The sequence below is a fragment of the Myodes glareolus genome, chromosome 5 (assembly GCF_982192425.1).
Source record: "Myodes glareolus chromosome 5, mMyoGla1.1, whole genome shotgun sequence".
In the NCBI taxonomy this organism is placed as follows: domain Eukaryota; kingdom Metazoa; phylum Chordata; class Mammalia; order Rodentia; family Cricetidae; genus Myodes; species Myodes glareolus.
The window spans coordinates 85,690,831-85,714,971 of NC_142030.1; the positions used below are offsets into that span (position 1 = coordinate 85,690,831).

Genomic DNA, 24,141 nt, shown 5'->3' on the forward strand with positions numbered 1-24,141 from the left:
TATAGAGCAAAATCCTATCTCAAAAACTAAATGAAGCCAACAAATGAAACCAAAAGAGTACCTTTATATTTACAAGAAAACGATTGCAAAGGGGGTGCAGAAAGGTCACTTCTACCCCACATCTAATGGCATCTGCCATTACCTGTTCCAGCTAAGGAATAGATACTGAGAATTCCCCGATAAGCTCAAGCCTCATTCAATTTCAGGCTGGTTTGTTGTTGTGTTTTTTTGTTTGTTTGTTTGTTTTTGTTCCAGGATCCTTGCCAAGACATGCCATTTCTCTGTCAAGGTTCCTGAGGGTCCTATTGGTTGTGAAAGCTTTGAGTGTCCATTACAAATCTGGGAAGCCCTAGCTTTTTCTACACTGGACTCCAGGAGGGATTTATGTGACATCATGATTAGCCCTGGGTTATTCACTTGAGGGAAAAGACGGTAATGGAAAAGTACCATCGGCATGATCTGCCACCATCACTGCTAACCCTGAAATCTCCACGCTTGGCTCTGAGGTTTGGAAGGAAGTCCACCATACACAAGGCACAGTGAAAGAAGGGGTTTATGCCCCACCCTCTTGGAGGTCTGCACCTCCTGAGACGACTCCAGATGCTTGAGCCAGAGAGTATATGCTCTCTCATTTCTCCCAGTTATTTCTGTCACCAAGGACCCGGAGATTCTTATTGTATACCTGGGATTTTATGAAGCTTTTGATTACGGGAACTCACTGGTTGCCTTTTGCCTGCCCATCTCCTCCACTCAGCTGGTGGCACTTGCCGCCACAGGACCACATTCCTGGCAGATGGACAGGTGTTTGAGAACACCCACTCTGAACATTGTTGTTTTCATACACTGTTACTTTATCCTCTGGAATGCCACTGGCCACATCTCGGAGTTGAATTCATGTCATTGCTTGCGTCTTAACTTAATGACTGGCCGGAACTTCAACTCTTATTCATTTCCTTGGCAGTTTGGGAGCAGACCTCTCCCTTACTATATTTTATGCACTATCTGATATTTGTTAGCCTGTTGGTCTTTCTAACTCCATTATGGGGTGTCTGGGATTCCGGCTAGTTCTCCCTCCTTCTCCTTTTCCCTCTTTCAATTTGAAGCAGTCATGTGTATAATCTACCTGATTCCAGGGATGAGAAACATGGCTCTGTGCCTCAAGAGAACTGACTTTTAGAAGCATTTTCTTGACTCCTTTTCAAAGAAGTGACACTAGGGATCTGCCATTCATGGTATACGTGTGTGCTGTGAGCTGGTTTATTTTCTTCCTGCAGGGAGGAGGCTTTTCTCATCACCTGAATTTCCACGTGTAGGCGTGCCTGTAGATGAAGCATTTGTAAAGCAACCGGCCAGAGCTGAGGGCCCGGTCCCGAGCCAAGAAGAACTTCCCCCTGGATCTAGGGTCTCAATGGTAGACTGCCCTAACCAACGTGGCCAAACAGCTAGGCCACAAAGGAGGCAGACAAGAAGTCTAGCAATATAGACATACACTTTGCAATGCACAAAATAAGCCTGTGTTGACACAAACAAACCGCCTTCACCATTTTGACTGTCAGGTAGTCAAGAAAATATTTAAGTCAGTCAGGAAGCAGTCAAATTGGCCAGCAATCCTGTCTGCCTCTCTCCTCTCTCCAACCGTACCCTGCCTCCTGATTTCCCCGGCTCATGTTTTAGAAGCAGGCACGTTTGCCTGCCAGACGACGACGCTTTCTTTTTCACGGAAACTTAATGAAATAGCTGTTACATCCTATAAATTCACTTCCTTAACACTATGTGTCAGATTATCAAATCAGTTAAGGAAAATCCTCATCTTTTTTTCTCTTTGAAATTACAGACTGGCTGGTTGGATTCCTAATTCAGTGAGTTCATATCGCCATCTAGTGTTCAAAATAGGATTGTCATCGCCACTGCGGAGAAAATGTCAATCCTCCATTGGCGGCAAAAAGCAAGTTTTTTTACTGGGCTGTATAGAAGGCTCATTTGGGCTAGTGTTTTTCGGTTTGGGGCTACTACTCAGTTAACTTGATATTTATGTTTTGATAGAATATCACACTACTGAGAGAAATGGTTTAGCTTGAAAACAATGCTCAAAACATAACCAGAAACAGTCCCTTTCCCTTTCCTCAGAGGGTAAGGATGAAATGATCTCCCAGGTCAAACCATCCTGTGGAAGGCAAATGACAAAGTCGCATGTTAGGACAAAGCAAAACTAAGACCGGAGGAGGGGTGCCATCTTACTTCTCATTTCTGTCGTATTTAAGACACAAAACCAAAACTGTGCACTGAGGAGAAAAAGCGCAACTCACAGACGGGAAAATACATTGTTTCCACTTGAAGTCTGCAGATCCAGATCTGTTTATCTCAACCTTGGTTGTCCTCTATGCTTGCATAAAAACTGGACTGGTATTTTCAGACTGGTATTCACAGTTGTGGAGGGAAATGCACACAGAATCATTTCCGCTGAGGGCACAGACTGTGGAAGAGTCGTAAGTTTTAGAACTGAAGACAAAATCTTTCTGTTTCTTCTTCGCACACTGAAAGAGTTGAAGGCACTGTCATTTCCCTCCACGGGTGCATTGTGGTGGATCCAGAGCGCCATCTTACAGCGAGTGGCCGAGCTTGCTCTCCCAGTTTGTCTCAGAACTTCCAAAGGGCTGAGCTCATTCCTTCTGTCTGAGATTTCCAAGGCTTTGATGAGAGATGGCAAGACAAGAAGTAAGGATGGGAAATGGGCTAAAGGGGAGGAAGGAAGCTCCACACCCAGGGGGACTCAGAGTGCCTGCCAGCGACAGGCTGTGAAAGGCACCTTATGCAAAGTTTTTAACCCAGCCTTTTTACCCCTACAGTTACAGTTCCCCACAGAATGCAAAACTGATTGCCACTCTTAGCACCAATTCCATTTTAATGAAGCAACCCTAAACAGAATATCAGTAAATAAACTCCAGATAAAAGTTGCCATAGAGTTGAACAAAAATTCAGGATGCAGATGATTTATTATATGAGCAACTTTGTATTGCTTACAACTCATATATGATCCAGTGTTTTGCATTTGTTCTTTAAATTTTCTTATCCATCCTGTTCCATTTTGGGTAACTTTCAAAAACATCATTAGTAATTCAAATCTATATTTTATAATTACTTGCAACAAATAATTAGCATGTATTTTTAATATAATAAAGTATTAAGTAGCATTTTTGATTAATCAACGTGGACTATTGTTCTATGTAAAAAGTAGCTTCCTCACATTGTAAATGTTCTGACGATGATCACTCTCCGAGGAAATCTTGCATTTCTACGGATTGGAAAATTCCCTTAAAACTGAACTACGTATGACTTAATCTCTCCACACTCTGAGCTCATCGGGCCTTATTGGGAAGCAATCACAGTGCCTCGTGGCTGCAGCTGTCCTGCCAGAGGTGGTAAGGCTCATGCTGACAGCCCTGCCTGGCTGCTGCAGTGTTCCTTGCCCCTGGCAAAGAGCTCCACAGAGAGCACAGGAGAGGCATATGTATGCCCAGTTTGCCAGTTTGCATATTTCCCCTGCTGTCCCTTGCTGTGGGCAAAGCTTACAGCTTTGCCATTGTTATGGGCTTTGAAGGAAGCGTTTTTTCCTTTGAGGACGTTGGGTGAGTTCCTGTGGGCATTGTTTTGAGGAGTACTGGGTAAAGATATTTTTTTCTTTGTTTTAGTTTTTTAATAACAACAAATCATGAATTAATTTGCTGTACACAGAGGCTAAACAAAGGGAAACAGCCCTTGGGGGAATTAGCTTCGACAGCGGTTGGCAGCCAAAAGGCAGAAAACATTTGCCACCACACTTAGAAAGAAGAATGCTTGTTTGACTGGGTTTTAATTTTTTTTTTTTTGTCACCCAAAGTCTCTTGCCTTTGCTGGTACAAAGATAAGCCTGTCCACACCCTGGCAACCCTCCTTCCTGAAGTCTTGGTTCACTGGTGACAAAACTTCCCTTTACGGTAAGCATGAGGTTCAGGGTGGCTGGGTTGACAGAGGACAACTGGTACCAAGTGAGTTGCTCACACAGAACGCTGCACAGAGAGGCGGAGTTCCCTAAGAGCACCACTGAGCAATCTAGCATTTGTGCAAGTTCTGGAACAAAAGCATGAGCGATTTCAAGCTGGTTTTTTTTTTATGCTTTCTGGAATATATCAGGCTTTTGCTTTCTTAGAATTTTCATAGGACAGTAACAAAATAACCACCAACATCGGCAGTGGCTGTTCTCACTCTTGATTGTATCTGTGTCATTCTGGCTTCGCCACAGCTGGGGATGGCACTCCGTGCTGGATCACTCTGTGTGGAATGAGTGAACTTGCAAACCACGACAGTAATAGAGTAAAAAGACTCAGGGAAATTCAAATAAGGTGGAGACAGCAAGGGATGATGGCACACAGTATCCCAGCCCCCTCGGAAGTGGCACAATTACTGCAAGTGAGCAGTTGATACCAGTAGCTGTGTGGGCACCAAGCCATTTCAGCCTGTGTGTGTCAGGTCACATGCTCTTCCTTAGAAAAATAGTAGTGTTTTTCCACTGTCAAGAATAACCAACCACCCCCTTTTTTAGTAAAAAAATGTTCCTTATTTTATAATAGAAATATTGAAAAGTAGATGATAATTTAAAAGAAAACTGCTATTAACAATGGTTTGGTAATACGACTAGGCAAATTACATATGTGCTTGTGTTGTACGTAGAATGGTAGTGATTAGACCACAGATTCTAATGGATCGATCTGCAGAAGGCTTTCATTGGAGCAGCGGAACGAGGAAAAATATATGGCAATGCAAAACTGGAGAAAATCACTTGTTTCTTTTTCTTCCCTTCCTTTTTCTATCTTTATTCTTTACTGACAGATCTGTAGACAAATTCTTCTTACTATTACTAAAATATGCATCAGGGTAGGGAATCCTGCTTCAAATAGCACCGTCAGAGAGGTGATGCCAGTTCATGTTTGGAGGAACATGCTGTTTTCTTGGTTTCAGGTTTGCAGTGATCTGAGTTTTCCAAAGCAAAGGGAATGCAAAAGCAACAAGAAAGGGAAAGGTTTACAAATGCCGTCATTGAGAAAAACTGCTGATTGAACATTGAAAAACCAACAGAGTCCTGTACTTAGCACATGAAGTCTACCCAGGAAAGTGCCAGATCAAAGTGGAATAATGGAGAATCTTGTCCAGCACAGAGCAGAACTCATGCCCTACACACAGCACACACAACAAAGAGGATATGGAGAGCAGAAAGCCAAACATTTCTCTAAAATCCAGGTAAAAGTTTCTCTTCATTGAGGAAAGAGGGGCACCCAAAATTAGTCTGTAATTATAACTGTAGATATATATGACTTGTTAATGAAAATACATCTCCTACTCAGTTGGTATATACCATGGACTGGAAGGTTGTGGCTTCCCAAAGTTTCTATGATGAAACTCTAATTCCCAGGGTGAGGGTATTTGATGATGAAGCCTTAAGGAGACAGTTGGCATTAGATGAAGTCATAAATGCGAGGTTCCATGATGTTACTATTATGTTATGTCTCTGAGGGGTGTTTTGCTAAGTGAAATAAGTCAGAGACAAGCCAATGACTGTATGATCTCATGTAAATATGATATATATATATATATGAACACACACATACACACACACACACACACACACACACACACACACACACACACGTCTTACAGAAATAACAGCTACAAAGGTAGTTTCCAAAGGCTGAGCATAGGGTGGGGTGAGGAGGGAAGGCCTGAGCAAACTCTAGAAAATTTCTCAACCTTCCTAATGCAGTGACCCTTTAATAAAATTCCTCATACTGTGATGACCCCCAAGCATAAAATTATTTCATTGTTACTTCAGAACTATAATTTTGTTACTGATATGAATTGTACTATAAATATCTGATATGCAGGATGTCTGATATGTGACCCCTAAAGGAGTTGCAACTCACAGGTCAAGAGGCGCTGGACTAGAGGAATGGAAACCTGTCTTAGTTATCTACTGAAATCTGTGACAGCTAGATAGTCATAGTGTAGTGTGTATTTCAAGACTTCTGAAAGAAAGCCTTTAAAACGTTCTCATCAAGGACACACACTCGGGAGTGTAAGCTAAATGTGCACAATTATAAACTTTGAAAAGAATAACAGGAATAAAATTAGAAGAGACAGACAGCAAGGACTATAGACCCTCTCTACTCTCTGCCTCTGAGCCAGGAGGGAGACCCTCACCATTACACCCCATGAGCAGATGCCTTGATCTTGAACTTTGCAGTCTCCAGTACTGTGAGAAATGAGCATTTAAACCAGTGGTTCTAAACCTGTAGGTCACAAACCCTCGAGGTGTGAAATGACCCTTTCACAGATATCCTATATATCAGATGTTTGCATCCTGACTCATAACAGTAGCAAAATTGCAGTTCTGAATAGCAATGAAAATAATTGTATGGTTTGGAGCCACCGCAGGATGATGAGCTCTACCAAAAGGTCACATTAATAGGAAGGGGGCAAGAACCACTGATTTAAACCAACCAGTCTGTAGTATCTGTAGTAACTTGTCATAACAGTCAGAACTAAAATACTGCTAATAAATATTGTCACAGGAATTAAGTCCCTTCACTCTCACAAATGTAATAAAACAGTACAAAGGCACATTGTTGAGAAAGGCCCAGGTCCCAGGAAGACTCAAGGATTTGGGGTAGAAGCCTGCTAGCAGCTTCACTGGGTTGTTCCCCACACAGCACCTTGTCACACAGTGCCTCTCTATCCATATGTATCTGTTGCCTTACCCTTGCACTGTCAAGGCTCTCATGCTTTCCACTTCCTATTTTTTATAACATGAAGCAGTTGATTTGATGTCTCTGGTGCTGCCTGACATCAAAGCTATGCCTTGCATTTCCACAGCCTCCCAGACCCTGGGGAAGGGCTCCCATGTTTGGACTTTTGTGGATGTATCTCTCTTCTTCACTGTGCAAGTGTCACCTCTGAGTCATCTCATTATGTCTTCTTCATTCTCTCTGGTGCCGAGAAAGAATGAATCCCAAGTCCTTTTCCTCTTCCAACCCTTGAGACCGTTTTACAACCTTCTTATCTGAAAATGGGGTTAGTAATGGATTCCATCTGGTCTGGTTTCAAAATTAAAGATAGAAAAGTGGAGCGTGAAGATTCCCTAGACTGTTACCAGAGAGTTCCAGGTTTCTGCTGCCTCCTTTTCTGTGAAAATATCCCACTCAAGAGCATGCATCAGCTCTCTGGGCCCAGTTACTTACAAAATGAAAGGGGAGAGAAACACGAGCTTGGATTTGTCAGCTGCAGTGATGGTCAGCTTCTCTCAGGGAAACAGGAAACACTGTGCCATAGTCCAGCTCTATGGAAAGAGAGTTTGAGATATAATAAGCCTAGCCAATGAATGATTTATCTTCTCTCTAAGATCTGGAGCCAAGAAAACATGCTCTGGAGACCGATAGTGACTTATTAAGTGGGCCAGAGAGGATGCCATTTTAGTCCCTGGAATATCTTTTGAGCCTGATAGAAGCTCAGGGTAAATATTTTGAAAAAATATGACTTCATCATCTTTGTATAAAGTATTTTAGAGACTCCACTATATCCTTTCCTTTTCTATAGCTCTCTCTAAAAGAAAAAAAACATTAGTTTCCCCAAGATTAGATATTAAAACATAAATATTGTCTTTCATAGCAGAAATTTCACCCATGTGGTATGCTTTGGAGGGATAGTCAGGTACATTTATCTGTGTGATAACAATATGTTGAAATGTTGCTGTAGTTTTCTTCCGTAGTCTTTCTTTGTTGTCTTTTGCAGAATCACTGGCTAGGAATTTATGTATTCAGGGAAGGAAAAACCTAATGTAATAGGAAGAGCTTAGCACTGGAATTTCCTTGGGATTATTGGGTTTTAACAGGCATGGATAAAAGCAGGTGGGACCCATGGACAAAAGGTACACAATTAATTCTCTAGTAAATGTTCTGGGGAGGGACTGTGTACCATTAAGAATATGGCTACAATCTAGTTATCCAGTGGTGTGGGAGAATTATCTGTATTCTGTCAATCATGTATTTTAATAAAACGCAGATTGGCCAGGCAAGAAGTATAGGCGGGTCAACCAGACAGAAAGTAGAGGTGGGGCAATGAGAAGAGGAGAAGACTAAGAAGAAGGAAGCCCATTCCTCCATTCCTGCCCAGACCACAGAGAAGCAAGATGTAACCTGCCCCACTGGAAAAGATACTGAGCCACATGGCTAACACAGACAAGAATTATGGGTTACCGGAAGATGTAAGAATTAGTTAATAAGAAGACTGAGCTAATGGGCCAATCAGTTTATAATCTTATAGAGTCCTGTGTGTGATTTTCTTTGGGACTTGCCGGCTGTGGGGTAATGGGCAGGACAGATACCCCAACAAACTCGCCCTCATGTTACAATCCAGGCTGTTAATCACCTCTCAGAGTTTCTTATACCCATGGTGCTAAGAATCAACCATAGAACAAGAACATGGAGAAAAAAGGCATTGAATGGCATTAGGCCATTAATTAGGCATAAGCCAATAATAATCTCTACATTTTTGGGTAGGAGAACTAGCAACCTGAGAATTGAAGCCATAGACACACGCTGGGGACCTTTTGCTATAGGAAACCTTCAGGGGTGATAAGAAGCCAGTGGATTTTTTTTTTTGGCTCACAGTTCAGGGGATACAGCTGAGCAATTATGGCAGTGGATGGTTGCTGGCTCACATCACATTAGATCCAGAAGCAGAGAAAGGGAAATTCTAGTGTTCGGCTGGCTTTTCTCTTTTCCCTTTCTTATTCAAACTGGGACCTTAGCCCTGGGATGGTACCTCTCACGTTCAAAGTAAACCATCTTCCCTCAGTTAATCCTGGGAACATATCCAAAGCTGTACCTCATTAACGTTTTAGGCATTTCTCAGGCCAGTCAAATTAATAGTGAAGATCACTCATCCCAAGCCTACCCCTTATCAACTTGACACACAAACACACCCCTTTAAAACCACAGTATTCCACCCTGGTCCCTGTGCATTCATTGCCATAAGTAATGTGAAATATATCCAGGCTAACCTCAGAAATAGTCACAGATTCGAATAGTCCCTACATTGTTACAAAGTTCAAATCCTCTCCTGAGAGTCAAAACAAAGGCTGAGTGGTGAGACACAGTGATTTGCTTTTTTCAGAAGTTACAATCTTTCCATATAGAATATCAAGCGTAAACATTCCCAGGAGGGTAGATCAGAGGGACTGGAGAAAACCAAACTCCAAACCCAGCAAGGCAAGCACCAAATCCCACAGCTCTCCATTCAGCAGCTGAGGTCTTGGTGGACACATGGGGACTCCAACATGCTTCATGGGCCCCATGCTCCCAGCTTTACGTGGCCCCGCCCTTGGGCCAGCTCCACTGCCCACCCACAGCCTTCCAGGGTCCCGAGGTCTCTGCTGTGGCTTAGGCCTCCCTTTCACAGCTTTGCACAGTCTTCATCCACTTATGGAAAATCCAACTCGGCCACAAACTTCCTGGCCTGAGAGGTTTTCTGAAAACCTGACATAAACCTCTATGACACTCTTCCTTTTTGTGTGCTGGATGTTTACCAAACCAGCACCACACAGATGACACGGCCGAGCCTGGCTACCAGCTTCTTAAGTCATTTGACTCCCTTCTAGTGTAGCTGTGGTAACCTCTGTGTGCCCAGGGCCTGGATTTGCAAAAACCCTTTCTCAGGAGGTTGTTTTCGAACAGGGACCTACAGCAGCAGCGTTCTGAGTTGAGTCTCTCCCCTTTCAAATAGTTTTCATATTTATGATGGAAGCTCCTGAAGGGTGGAGACTTAGCCCCTTTCGACATCGCCACAGGGCCGGGTGTGAAGTTTCTCTTTATTTGTGGTATCAGTCGCCCCAGAGCCGGGTGTGAAGTTTCTCTTTATTTGTGGTATCAGTTTCATAGTTACCACTGCTTGGTCTGAAGCTGTGTTGTCTGTAGTGTTAAATTGGCCCATGGCTCTTTCCTCACCAAACTGCAGTCCCACACACCTCTCTCTGCTTGCTCCCTTTCTAAATAGGCTCAAGAACAGTGAACTAACTAGGCCACAGTTTGAAAGTAACACTCTCTGGAAAATTCCTCCATCAGACTAGCCCATTGTAATAGTTACTTTTCTCATTGTTGCCACAGAATGTCTATCAAAGATAATTTAGATAAGGAAGGGTTTTATTTCGGCTCACAGTTCCAGGGATGGCTATTGGAGCTTGAGGCAGCTGGTCACCATGAATCCACAGTCAGGGCGGAGAGGATGATGAAGGCTAGCGCTCGGTTCAGTGTCTCATGTTTGTGTTGTCCAGGACCCCAGCCTAGGAGTGGTGTCGCCTACAGTTAAGATGGCTCTTTTCACTTCAATCAACATAATCTCTAGAATCCTCCACAAGCATTACCAGAGGCTTAATAGGGGATTCTCGGTCGTGCCAAGATGACAGTATTAACCATCATAACTCTACTGTTTACTTGTCTAGGCTTATGGCTATCTCATAATATAAAATGTGTTCAGTCCAACGTCAAAGTCCCATGGTCTTCAACAATTCCAATACACTTTAAAAGATCAAAGTTTCATATGAAACTCAGGCAATCCCTTAACTGTGATCTATAAAGGAAAACTCTGGTTACACAGTTCCGGTATTCCAGAGCAGTGTAAAGAGCCTCGTTTCAAAAGGGAAGAAACGTGGTGTTCTAATGGTGAGTACAGCTGCCCTCCACAGGGGAAGAACAAGGGCATGGACCCATCAGGGTATACACCAAGTCTAACACTCCCACATCAGAGATCTTGGCTCCAAAGGGCTGGGTGAAGTAGCTCTGACCCTGGCATCTTTGCTGCCAGGACACAAGTTGCTTCTCGTGAGGTGACTCCAATGCCCTCCTTCAGCTTTGCTTGTTAGAGATCTCACACACACTTCTGGGATCTTCAACACCCTGAGGTTTCCACCCAAACAGATGTCATGTTCACAGTTTCACACAAAGGCTCTTCAGAGCCTCTTTACAGGGTCTCTGACGCTGTCACACATTGCCTTGCCTCAGCGGTTACGCAGAACTGTGGAACAAGGCTAAAGAACATCCTCAGTTTCATCTTTCACGTCTCCAGAAACAGTGCCATGTGGACGATGCTGTCGGGTTCTGTTGCCAATTCGTGATGGAGTCTGACCCCCTTGGTCCACAGTTGCTTGGTCCACATGGCATGCTGGCCATGGGGAAACACTGTCCTGCCCTCGTGATGTGCAAGGGACAGGAACTTCTTAAGCAGCATTCTCAGTTCAAGCTTTCTCCTTGCAAATAAATTTGCATTTTCACAAGTTGGAGGCTTTGGTGAGTCTTACTCTCTGGGTCTCCAGGTGACAAGCCTCTGAGCATGCGTGTGGCAGATCATCCAAATCAAACTAATTGAGGTGGAAAACCTCATCTTAACTGCGAGCAACACCAGTCTACACTGGGATCCTACATTGTATAAGGAGAAAGTAACTGACTGCCAGTTAGGCCATGATGACTTTCCTACTATGACAGACTAAATGATAAGTCAAAATAAACATCTCTTTCTTTGAATTGATAGTTCAAATACCTTGTAATAGTAATAATAAAAGTAACTAGGTCTTGCCAAGGTGACAGCACTGTCATATCTATTACCTTAGGATCCTGCCTCATTTACATTTTAAAAGATGTATTTTCATTATTTAAAAGGTCCTGTATATGAGTGTTTGTGTGTGAATACATACATTAGAGTGCAGATGTTCACAAAGGTCAGAGGTGTTTCGTCCCTCTGGAGCTTCAGTTATAGGTGGTTGTGTGCTATGGGTGCTGAGAACTTAAGAGTGGGTCTTTTCCCAGAGCAATAAGTACTCACCCACTGTGCTATCTCTCCAGACCTCTCATTAACAATTTTAGTACCTCACAAAGCACAGTCAGATTCTATGTTATACAGAATATAATACGGTGTCTTCTTGGGGTAGAAGACTCTGTTAGAGTTCTTGTTTCTGTCTGAAACCTCATGGGAACAGCCTTTATAGTCTGTGTTTGTGTTGGCACCATGGTCTTCCAAACCCACACAAGAACAACCCATTAGATTTAGAAGATCATCGTACTTCTTTAGCCTGTACCTCTAAACTCTTCCACATTTCTCCCACAAACCAATTCCAGAAACCTAGAATCCATAGAATCGGATATAACAGCAGCACCCCATTACTTGGCCCTATCTAACTTTCTTTGTAGTCTATTTACCTCTTGTGGTGACCAAATCCCTGAGGTGAAGCAACTAAGGGAAGGGAGGTTGTATTTTGGCTCACAGTTCAGTCTGGTGGGGGAGCATGGCAGGGGAGCCTCCTCACATCTCAGAGCAGCAAGAAGCAGACAAAGGGTGACATTGGCACTCTGGGTTGTGCTCATTGCCTGTGAAGGTCCTCTCCATCCTCCCATCTCTGTGACATTGATTACCAGAACAGACACTAGGCAACAGAGCTGGAAGCACCATCTACTGTCTAGAATGCCTTGGGATTTGGGATAGAAAGGGGCCTCATTTCTGCTATCTTTTTATGACAGCCTCTGTTCTGTACTCCATCTGCTATTCTCTCTGTCACAACCATTTGCCTTGTGTCCTTCATACTCAAGGGCTTTGTGCTTGCTCTTCCCCAGGCCCTCAGCTGCGGGAACACTTAACCATTCAGGCTATGGATCTAAATTTACCTTTTCAGGTGGCATTTGTTTGTTTGTTTGTTTTTGTTTTGTTGCTGTTGTTGTTTTCTGTCCCAGCAGAAGGATTCCTTCCGGCTTTGCATGTATATTTGCTGAAATCTCCTGTATCTTTCTCTGGCTCCTTTTATGATCTCCACGAGAACAAAGGTGGCAGGAAATTAGGAATCCAGGCACCTGCAGTGTCAGGGCAGGATCCATCTTAGCTCTTCACACACCTATACAGAGTAGGGGTTCAAAACATTTTTTAAAGGAGCAATGGAAACTGAAAGCTGGCCTATTGCTATAACATGTTGGCAAGATATTTGGAAATTATTGACATTTAGTATTCAAGAAAACACCATTAGTAGAGGAAACCGAAGACATAAATTGTCACCAAGTAATTTTGGAGGATAAGAGAACAATATTCAGTTACCAAGAAGCAAATGGATCAGAACACCATTCCTAGCTATATAAACTGGATAGATCCTGGTTGTAACTTAAGAAGTGTAAGGGACATCTAACGTTCATTAGCATGGATTATGATACATATTTTTAAATAATAGATAAAATTCTAGTACATGGAATATTCTAGATATTTCTTTCATTCATATCAAGACCAAACCATGTTCAATGGTTTTCATATGTTCTTCTACAATGGAAGTGTTTCTCTTATTTTTGTGTATGTGTGTATGTGTGTGTTTGTGTGTGTTGTCCTGTTTTCTCTGCTGCATTCATCCTAAGCACACAGCCCTGTTTCTTATTCACTTCTGCTACTTGAGAGTTAAATCCAGGGCGTGAACATTGCTGCTAAGTGTTTTAGAAAGAGAAACTTGTGTGCACGGGAGGATGGGGTTGATATTTGAGCAAGCACAACTAAAGAAGATGAAGATAGTCTTCTGCCTACCCCACCCCATCACCAAGTGCTGAAAACATTTACACCAGCATAGGCTAATTCTCATCTGCAGTTGTACCAGTGACGACAACAATGACGAAAATACAGTTCGCCTGTATTGATCAGGTATCAACAAGGGGTTTGGCCAAAGAGCTAGAAGCAGATGACAGAGACTGGGGTCAGGTTAGAGGGAACATTTTTATTTGATTCTTACTGAAGAAAGCATTGAATAGTCTCACAAGAATCTGAAGTGAAAGAGCGATGTCGCTTCCTACGAAGTGTGCCTGTGTCACCTGTGTGACTTGAGCGGAAACCCATTCTTCTGAAGTACTAGCATTTGCAATGTTATCTTTTAAAAACTACCGAGAGCTCAAAATTTCTCACTGTGTTTTGAAGCTGCAGAAGAAAAGTCACAGAAACAGAAATGGAGCTCTGTATAGTTTGAGATCCTGTATAAGCCTTTCCTGGCCCTTTCATTGTTCCTATGTGTGTTAGCTTTCTGCGCTCAGCTTGATTTTAATAGCTTATAGGAGTTTAGATGTGGCTATCTAGTACCTTATTTACAAATTATTTATTGAGACCTGCTATGCACCTGGCATAGCTCTATACTTTGAAAGTAACAGTAACGTAACAGTAACTTAATGCTGGAGGTTCACACAGACAACAGGAGCAGGCAGAGGAGTAACAAAGATGGCATTAAATCAGCAATGCACATGAGCAGAACAAAGCCAAGTAGTTACAGACAGGGAACACACTCAGTCTGCTCATCTCCAGGGCATGCTAATGGAGTCTAAACGATTGTGCAGGCATATATATATAATGAGGAAAATCGAAGATAAATAACACCTGAGTCACAATGAAAGTCACACATGCTAGCATGAGCGAAAGTCAGCACACTTCTTATAAGTGAGCCCTAGACAGCACTGACAGAAAACTGTGAGACCGAAACACAGCACACTACAAAGTTTTCCTGGAATATTGTGTATGGCTGGCCCCCAATTCGTGCTGTCTGAAAAACTGTTAATGTTCTAAAACAGTATTTGCTAGAATTTTTGCAATAGTAAAGTTTAGGTCATGTATCCATAGCCAATGGTACCATTCATTCATGAATTTTCTCTGCTTCTGAATTGCCTTTACTATTATTAAATGAATGATAAGCACAAGGAATAAAGCAAAAGCTGCCATAACTAGACCAAACAGTGGAGGTGTTGTATGCTGTAAAGGGAAATCTTGAACTGGTCCTGAAAAACATGAGAAACTGAAGTCGGCCATATAACAATATGAATAAGTAGATTAGAGCAAGCTCATAGTTTAGGAAATGTAAGGCAAATTTTATATATAAAGTGAAAAACATCAAGATAGGCCAATTTTGTGACATTAATCAGCTTTGACTATAAAAATGACCCAGATGGTCTTAGAGTTGAATTCATAATGTCCTGTTTTCTAGTAATAAAATCAAAACACTAAAAATTTATCGTTAAAATTCAATCAGAGCCCCGAAGGTTTACAGCAGTGTGTCTGTAGGTACTGTCTCGGAGAACACTGTACTTGCAGGACTGTGGATTTTGAGAATGATGAAAGCAACATCAAAGACCATGTACCTTATAAACTCAAGGCAAAGAACCTTCTCTTGAAATCTATACACCCTATGATAAATTGGTCCAAATTTGGTAATTCAATAGATCAGGAGGACAATGGCTCCCTATGTCTGTCAGCTCTGTTTTACAGGCAAGGCTCTATGCTACACCGTAGGATAGGACTCATCTTTGGAGGAACCTTATGACTTCACTGCAAAGCACACACACACACACACACACACACACACACACACACGCACACACACATGTACATACACCTGTACCTTGTGGTGTAGGTCTGTGTAACATATGAAAGCCCTAGTAGAAACACTTGTGCAGATGCAGCAAATCAGACATGGACTGTCAGGACCCTCCCGTGCAGAGCATTTCTTTTCTATTCACTATGATCCTGACTCAGATTGTGCTAGGTGGGAACCATCTGCTTCGGAGACAGGTCTATTTTATTGTTTTCTAATTTTACCCCCCAACTATTTTTAGCTTAATAATTCATTGCTTACTAAAATTTTCAATTGGTTATTTTGAATTTGTTTCATATTTAATATGTTTAAAAGAAATATTTTATTTGTAGTCTTCAAAGTCCTTCTTCCCCTGATAACTGCATTTTTTCCTTATTTAATTGGGCTCCTATATTCATCATCATTAACCTATTTATGTCGTGACTAATAATTACACTCTTCAGAATTCATCAATGTTGTCTTCTTTTCCTTGTGTAATTCAGTTTAGTTTTGATTCATAATCTTTCTTATCAAGTTTATTAAGATACATATTTAATTGAAAGAGAATTCTTTCCATGCTTTATTTAAAATTCAGATTCGGAAGAGAGTTTTAAATGTTTCTCACTATTTCCCTATTGAAATTAGCTTCACTTATCTAAGAATAATAAATTAAATAATAATTGACCTAATATTTACACAGTAGAATATTCATAGTAACTAAAGATGTGTGAGCACACTAATAGCATGGGGCATAAAGTTTTTCCAGCAATATGTTCTCAAATTTGTTAGATAAATACTTACATGAAAATAGGAAATCTGTTCAAGTAGAAAGTAAGATATGCCACCACTGATTTTATTTTCTTTTTATATTGTTATTTTTCTGATTTTTAATAATTACTGTGTAAATATTTTATAATTAACAAATGCTATAAATTTAAAACAAATATCTAGTGGTTTTTATGCTACTTGGTAAAAATTAGATAGTAATGGCTGGCTCATTAAGACTCTCCCAGTTCTGAGATCTACCTTAAGATTTAGCTATGCCATTCTTGGACATACACTAAAGTACTCTACAGCCTACTACAGAGATACTTGTTCATCTGTGTTCATTTCTGCTCTCCTCATAGTTACCAGATAGGAAACATCCTAGGTGTTCATCAATGGATGAATAGTTAAAGATAATGTTATACATTTGCACAAAGGACTATTATCACTCAGCACTTAAAAATGAAATCATGAAATTTGTAGGTAAATGGATGAAACTTGAAAAAAATCCTCAGTGATGTAACACAGACTCACAAATGCAACCATGGTATGTATATATGTGGATGTTAACTATTTTAAATTTTTGATAATCAGGCTTCAATCCGTATTACCACAGAAGCTAGATACGGCATAAGGGGCTAGAGGGGAGGGAAGTATCTCTCTAGGAAAGAGGCATAGAATAGATAGTTATAGATGGATGGAAAGGGGTGGAGCAGAATGGAAGGATCAAACAGGGAGAGGGAGGAAAGGGGATAAAGGAGGGAATATTAGAAGGAACAGCTAAAGCTTAGGACCATTTGAGGGGTCATATTAAAACCTACTACAGTAGGAGCTTCTTAAAATATATACTTATATGCAAGAAATATAAATGGAATCACCAAATAACAGAGGAGACAAAATCACAAGTAGAGATTTCTCTCAATCAAATGAAGCTTCCAGTGCCAGGAATTGCTTTGTCAGTAGCCTTGTCTCCTACACCTGATAGGAAGGCCCCATTGCTGAAGGTGACACCTATATAACTCATTGCACATGGAGAAGTTGAACTCCTGCCTACGTAGAGACTACATCCCTACTGACTGGTGTTCATGGTACTAGAAAGTACTCTGCATGCCAACAAAGGAGAAAGGTAAACACCAATCCTGCTTCAAACTCTTTGGTCTCCAGTGGTGATCTGCCTGCAGGATAGACTGGAGCAATAGTGGCACAAAGCTTGTGGAAGCAACCAACCAGTATCTGACCGTACTCAAGGCCCAGTCTATGGACAGAGCCTCCTCCTGATACATCTGGATAGTTAAGAACCTGGGACTAGATAGGCCAGGGGCCTGGGGGAAGACTGAATACTGCTGTTCTGCTAAAGGAGCACAGCAGTAAAATGATTCCAAACGGCATTCTGTTATATTCATAGATCAGCATCTTTCTCAGTCCTCCTCAGAGAAGCTTCCTTTTGCAGCAGATGGGAGCAAATATAGAGACCCAGAGCCAGATAATATGCAGAGAGTGAGAGACCTTGGAACACTCAGTCCTAAATGGGTGTCTCCATCAAATCCTTCCCCTCAGTGCTCAGGGAACTCTGGGAAAGATAAGGCAGAAAGATTGTAAGAGCCAATAAGGATGGAAGACACCAACAGGACTGATGCACATGTGAACTCACAGAGACAGTAGCAGCATGCACAGGCCCATAGGGGTAAAGTTATATGGGGTCCTAGAGCTGAGACGGGGCATGGACAAAAGTTTCTGTATTTATATGTGTTCTTGTACTGTTTCCTTGGCTTCCTTTTCTCCTCTTTGTTTGCTTTGTCCTATTCGTTTCTGTTTTTTACTGTTTGATGTTATTGTTATTGTTCTTTCTTTTTTGTTTCAGATGTCTTTGTTTTCTAATGAGACAGCAAGAAAGGGAGTCTATTTGGGTGGGCGGGTAGGGAAATGGGAAAGATCTGGGAGAAGTTGGAGGAGGAGAAACTGTAATCAAAATATATTGTATAAAAATCTATTTTCTAACAAAAATGAAAGCCATTAAAAATTATTCTTACTCTGACCCAGATGACCTTTCTCCTACTCTATTCCAAGCTCAGATCTCATTCCTTAGTCTACCTACCCACAATCCCCTATGGCATTTCCGCTTTACTTCATTCACCCTGCTTTAGATATATGGTCTTCCTTGTACCCAGATTCCACCCGTCTTCCAAGGCCCACACCTGCCATCATATTTCACCCATTTTTAATGAGACAGCTATATCCATTATTGATAACTTATCAGTTAAACATTTCTATGCTGCTTTGTTATTAAATAATCTATCTCTGAAAAATACAAGCTACCATGTTACAAATTACAGTCCCTGGAGAACAAAGCAAACTGCCTAGATCTAGTACCACATAGCTCTGTGTCACCCTAGGGGAGCTCCACCAGAGCTGTCCCACGTAGATACTTTTAGGTCGCACATGAGACAAACCAAATTCACCTCAGCATTTTAAAATAGGGGCATTAAAATGGTCTGCATCGTGGTTCTCAACCTATGGGTCATGACCCCTTTGGGGATCACATATTAGATATTTACATTGTGATTCATAACAGTAGCAAAATTAGACTTATGAAGTAGCAGCAAAATGATTTTATGGTTGTGGGTCGCCACAACATGAGGAACTGTATTAAAGAGTCACAGCCTTAGGAAGGTTGAGAACCACTGGTCTACGTAAATATCAGTGCAGACAGAGCTAGAGGGAGTTTTCTGGCTTTGCTGTGCCTCTCTAAAGGTTTCTAAGGTTTTCTTTCCTACGCCATCTGATTCTGTTCTCAGGTAGGCTTGCTGTATGGTAGACACAAAAATGCTTGCAAGGAATTTAGACTTTCTATTTACGACAAGATGAATTATTGGAAAGTTCCAAGTTCATTCTGATAGCCACTCTATCACCTTGCACCAATGTCTGTGTCGAAGACCAAAAGCACTGCTTGCCTGGCTCAGGGTGATTTCTCTGTTTTTGGAATTGTAGAAGGGCTTACTCAGACATCAGACAGCAGGTACTGGGAAAGCCGAGGAGGATAGTGAGAGGCAGATAGGAATTCTGAACATAAAGGCTGTTTGCACTACATCGTGCCTGAAAAACTGATTAGTGCCCAAAGTTAGAATTTTCATGTCCTAAACCTCAAACAACATATGCCTTTCATATCACTACAGGAATGCTTGCAGGACTGAAATCATTCTTACATCAAATTGCTAGCGAGTGTGTTTTCAAGGTGTGTGATTAGGAGACTTTTGGATTGGGACTGAGATGGAATTACCACTAGCTAAATGCTGGCCAGGGCTACACCATACATTTCTTTCCGTGGCATCGGAGGCATTGGCTGGATCTTGACTTTTATTGAGCAATTCTGTGAACAGGACTGTTCCATAATGATCAACTTGTAGAAACCCACTTCAAACATCAAATGCTTTATACTTTGAAATGTATCCCCCAAAGATATTATTGTCAACATTTAGAGCTAGATTAAGTTTTATGCAATTCTAATCTTGTCAAAATTTGGTCCCAACCTTTTGTATAACTTTTAATTTGTAGGCGGTGCTAAGTTCCAAGAAACTTTGTCAGATGATGATACTACAATACTTTCATGTCCAAGTCGTTTGGGGTCATGTTTGTATCTTTGCAAACTAGTATAGTATCAAGAGGAGACAAAGACCAGAGGTTTTTACCTGAATGATTGATTATCAGAAAATGTCTCTCAGAAATAATCAACCTTTTCTTATTTAATGAATTGATTCATGTGCATACACATTTGTGCCTTGAAGCAGGTATGGGAGTCAGAGGACAAATCACAGGAGTTTGCTCTCTCCTATCACGTGGTCCAAGGAACCAAACTTAAGTTGTCAGACTTAAGTGCCTTTACCTCTGAGCCATCTCATTGGCCTTCCCAAACCCGAAAAGATGGTCGATGGCTGTGCCGCTAGCTTCCTTCTTTTTTCTTCCACTACAACTGGACTACTACTTTCCCCATGCTTATGTATCAGAATTCTTTTTACAAGTTTTTCTTATTGTCACAACCTGTGCGATAGAGGACATATGGCAAAAGGACAAAGAGAGCCCATGGACCATGCGGGACCATTTCTTTACAGGTATGTACAGAGACATGAGACCCCAGGAGAAACACTCCAACCCAAGCACGGGAAGCAGGTACTCCAGGTCACATTCCAAAGGCAGTTTGGACAACCCAAAGTTCCAAGATTGAATCTGTATAATTAACACAAACCAAGTGTCATTTTCAAGTGTGACTTAGGGTTATGGAGGAAATTTCTACAAGACGACAGGAGTCTGAGAATAAGAAAAATATTCTTGGACTAAAGAAGATACTTGGTTCCTTGAAGACCATAACACCGAGTGGGGAGAAGGCTTAAAACAAAGAAGGAAATTACAGTAATAAAAGAAAGGATATTGTAGGCACTGAGAAACTAATTACAAGTAACTTTTCAGTTGAGAAAAGAGAAGGGTTCTGCTTTCACAGGGCTGAGTGAATATGCTCCTCCAGCTGGGAGGAATGTTATTATTATTTGGGTCTAGACAGCCAGGGTATAGTAGAGTCCTTTGTCAATGGGATACTATTTGTAACCTTTATGGTGAAAAGGGACACATTTCCCCACAGCTTTTCATAAAAGGTGCTCAAAAGTAGCTCTACCCTCTTTAGGTCCTGGAATGAAAGAGCCCGATAAAAAATCCTGAAGCAAGTCCTATCATCTCTCCCGAGTGAGTGCGGGGAAGCCCTGGGGCCTGGAGGGGGGAAAGAGAATGCAGGAAGAGGGTACCGTTTTGAAGTGCTGTGGGTGGATGGGATAAAGAATATAGAATTCTGGTTGTGGTGGAAGAACAAAGGAGAACGGAAACAATGGCAGAGGGTAAATAAGAGGATGAGCCAAAGGAGCAGTGGGGAGAGGCTGGCCCGCGGAGGTAGAGAGCACTTCAAGAGAGGGAGAGCTTTGTGTGAGTTCCATGTGAAGAGCCAGGAGGAGGGAAACATCACAGAACCGAAGAGAGGGGAAAGTAAAGGGAAATGAGGATAATAGGTTTCACCAGATGGGACCCAGCCCTACGACAGAGAAGGGGAGGGCATCGAGCCCCAGCCTGGGGGAAGGCATCACATCCACGAAAGGCAAAGGAAAGGACCCTTCAGAGAAACCCTGAGAGTTGACAAACATGGAGCCAGTGCAGCTTGGAGCAGGAGGAAACACTTTCCCACACCCAGAAGCATCTCCACTAGAGTGAGACTCTGAAACTCAGAGCGCAGAAGAACACAGCCTCCATTGAACAGGAATCAAACAGCCAGACAGAAAGAGGAAGACAAGTTTTAGAGTGTCCCAGAGAAAAAGATGCTTGCTGGGCAGGATTGCCATAAAAATAAAGGCTTTCAAAGTGTGCAAACACCAGGCATTGAAGGCCGACAAAGCGAATATAATAGCCTATCTCGAACCTATGTTAGACTGAATGGAGTAGGCTGGTGGCGGCTGATTTTCCAATGAAGGAAGGAGAGATGGCGAGGCCATACTGCAGCAATGCACCTGCCTATCTCCAGGATTTAAACACCGTGTCTCAATCCTGGTTTTGGCAGTTACTGGCACTGTCAATTTGAGCAGATTATGTAGCCTTTGGGTTTTAGCGTTTCAATGAGATCCACATCATGGCACATTTTGAAAACTGCAATACACATGAAAGCCTTAGTTCTGGGTCCAGCACAGAGCACACTGCTGTCTCTGTCACTTAGTGAATGCTGTGAAGTGTGGTGTCAAGCCAGGCCCTGGGATGCCAGACTCCTGCTTCAGGGCCCCTTCTACCAAACTGCACAGCTAAGTATGACACCTTCTTGCAAGCGTGTTCATGAAAGCGATGGGAAAGAGGAGAGTCCAGCAGACTCTCAAGTGAAATGTAAGAGGCTGATTTTTTTTTGAATGACATGGGGAAGTACTTCACCTAGAGCTGGTGTCCATGTACAAATCACACCCACTTGCACACACACATATGGACACACCCCCATACACGCACAGCCATATACACGACCATGCACGCACACATACACATATACATGCAAGAACACACACACCTGCACACAGAAACATACATTCACACACGCATCCATGCACACATACACACATGTAACTGTTTAGGCATGTACGCACATGTACACAAACATACATGGTAACAGGAAAAGTCCTAGGTAAATGCATTCTGTGGATTTAAATATTTGTAGCTGAAGAGTAGCCAGGGTGGACCTGGAGCTTCCATGGTGGTGTATCTTTGCACCTGTGTGGTCGGTGAGTTTTGGGAGGGGAAGTCCTGGTTAACTCAGTGCTTTTGTGCATGGATGAAGTAGTTCACAATAACAGTGCACAAGAGTGCCCATTTCTCCATGCACACACCAAAACATTTTTTTTTAGACGTGGGAATTGGGGAGAGAGATAATGGCCAATTTTACAGACTTGATTGAATAGATCATGGTTTTAATTTGTATTTCCCAGAGGATTGTCAGTGCCAGGTTTCACTGCATTCGCCTCTCAGCTCTTTGTAGGTCTTTTATTTATTTATTTACTTTTAAAGAAATGCCTGTTTAAACCCTTTGCCCATCAAAAATATTCATTATTGTGTTATAGGAATGCTCTATATATTTCGAATATTAATCCTTTATTAGATATATGCTTTAAAAATATGTTCTTCCATTCTGTGGGCTAGCTAGTCACTCCATTGATGGTTCCACGTATCTACAGAAGCATATTGGTTTGTGACAATAATCACTAATAATTTTGTTTGAGTTTTGGTTGTCAGAGTTAGGCTATTATTTGGAAGGTGCATATTATGAGGTAAGCTTCCTATGTTCTTAAAATCACTTCATAGTGGTAGCCTTACAGTCAAGGTTTTGATTATTAGTTGAGGATAAGATGTCACCATGCTTCCCAAGCTGTCCTCCAAGTCCTGGGTTCAAGTGACTAATAGTGTCCAGTTCTTAAGTAATGGGGCTTGAAGTATATGCCACCATGCCTAGCACGGTTGGACTTTTGTGTGTAGTCTAAGGATATCCATACTTGTTAGCATGACTTTCTACCAGCAACTTTTGTGGAAAAGACTGCCCCCCTTCCTTGAAATAGCTTCACTATCTTTATTGAAGACGATCTGACCATATATGCATGAGATTTTATTGTTTGCAAATATCTATGACTTGGATAATTCCACTAGGTTTATTTTCATTTCTCATAGTTCTTTTTGGCAAATTTTCAAGTTCTTGTGATTTTATATTAATTTCAGAACTGGTTCTTATATATCTTTTCTTTGGGGATGAGTGTGCACGGGTGTATGTGGTCTGCATGTGTGTGCTGAACCTGCTTGTTAGTGAAGGAAACTGTGGAGGCCAGATTGATGTTGGGATATCTTTCTCAATTACTTCTTTATTATTAGTATGTTTATATGTGGGGGGAAGGAGGGAGAGAAAGGAAGGGAGAGAGAGAAGGAGAGAGAGAGAGAGAGAGAGAGAGAGAGAGAGAGAGAGAGAGAGAGAAGAAGGGAGAGAGGAAAGGAAAGTCTCAGGAGACATTTAGCTCACTCTTTCAGCTAATTGGCCAACAAGCTTCAAGAACCCACTGTTTTACACCCACCACACAGTGCTAAGGGCACATGGGTCATTATACCACCTGCTACAGAGATGCTGGGGATCAGTCCCCAGAGTGAGTGCAGTGAACACTTCACCCACTGAGCCATCATCTCCTGTGTCTCTATTTTCTACTTCTTAAAAGTGCCTTTGGAGGGCAGCCAAGAGCAATTGCTGTAGCCTGTGTAGTTGGCTTGCACCACCCACCAGCAAGCTCCAGTCTTCAAGGGTCTGGATGTGGGCCACAGGATGGATCCTAACCCTTCAAGTGGGACACCAGAGGCCTTTCTGCTATCCTGCCCTTCCTGGCCTCCAATGTGGATAACAGAAC

The 24,141-nt window shown here is 42.0% G+C and overlaps 1 long non-coding RNA gene across 1 annotated transcript in view; it reads left to right on the forward strand.

Moving 5' to 3' along the window:
• The first annotated feature begins 2,010 nt into the window (after positions 1-2,010).
• The window catches only part of LOC125398238 (uncharacterized), a 34,795-nt gene continuing 12,664 nt past the window's right edge, over positions 2,011-24,141 (forward strand). Inside the window, exons 1-3 of the long non-coding RNA XR_007231342.3 lie at positions 2,011-2,715; positions 3,878-3,974; positions 4,996-5,274. This is a non-coding gene — a long non-coding RNA (uncharacterized LOC125398238). The remainder of the gene's footprint in view (positions 2,716-3,877; positions 3,975-4,995; positions 5,275-24,141) is intronic.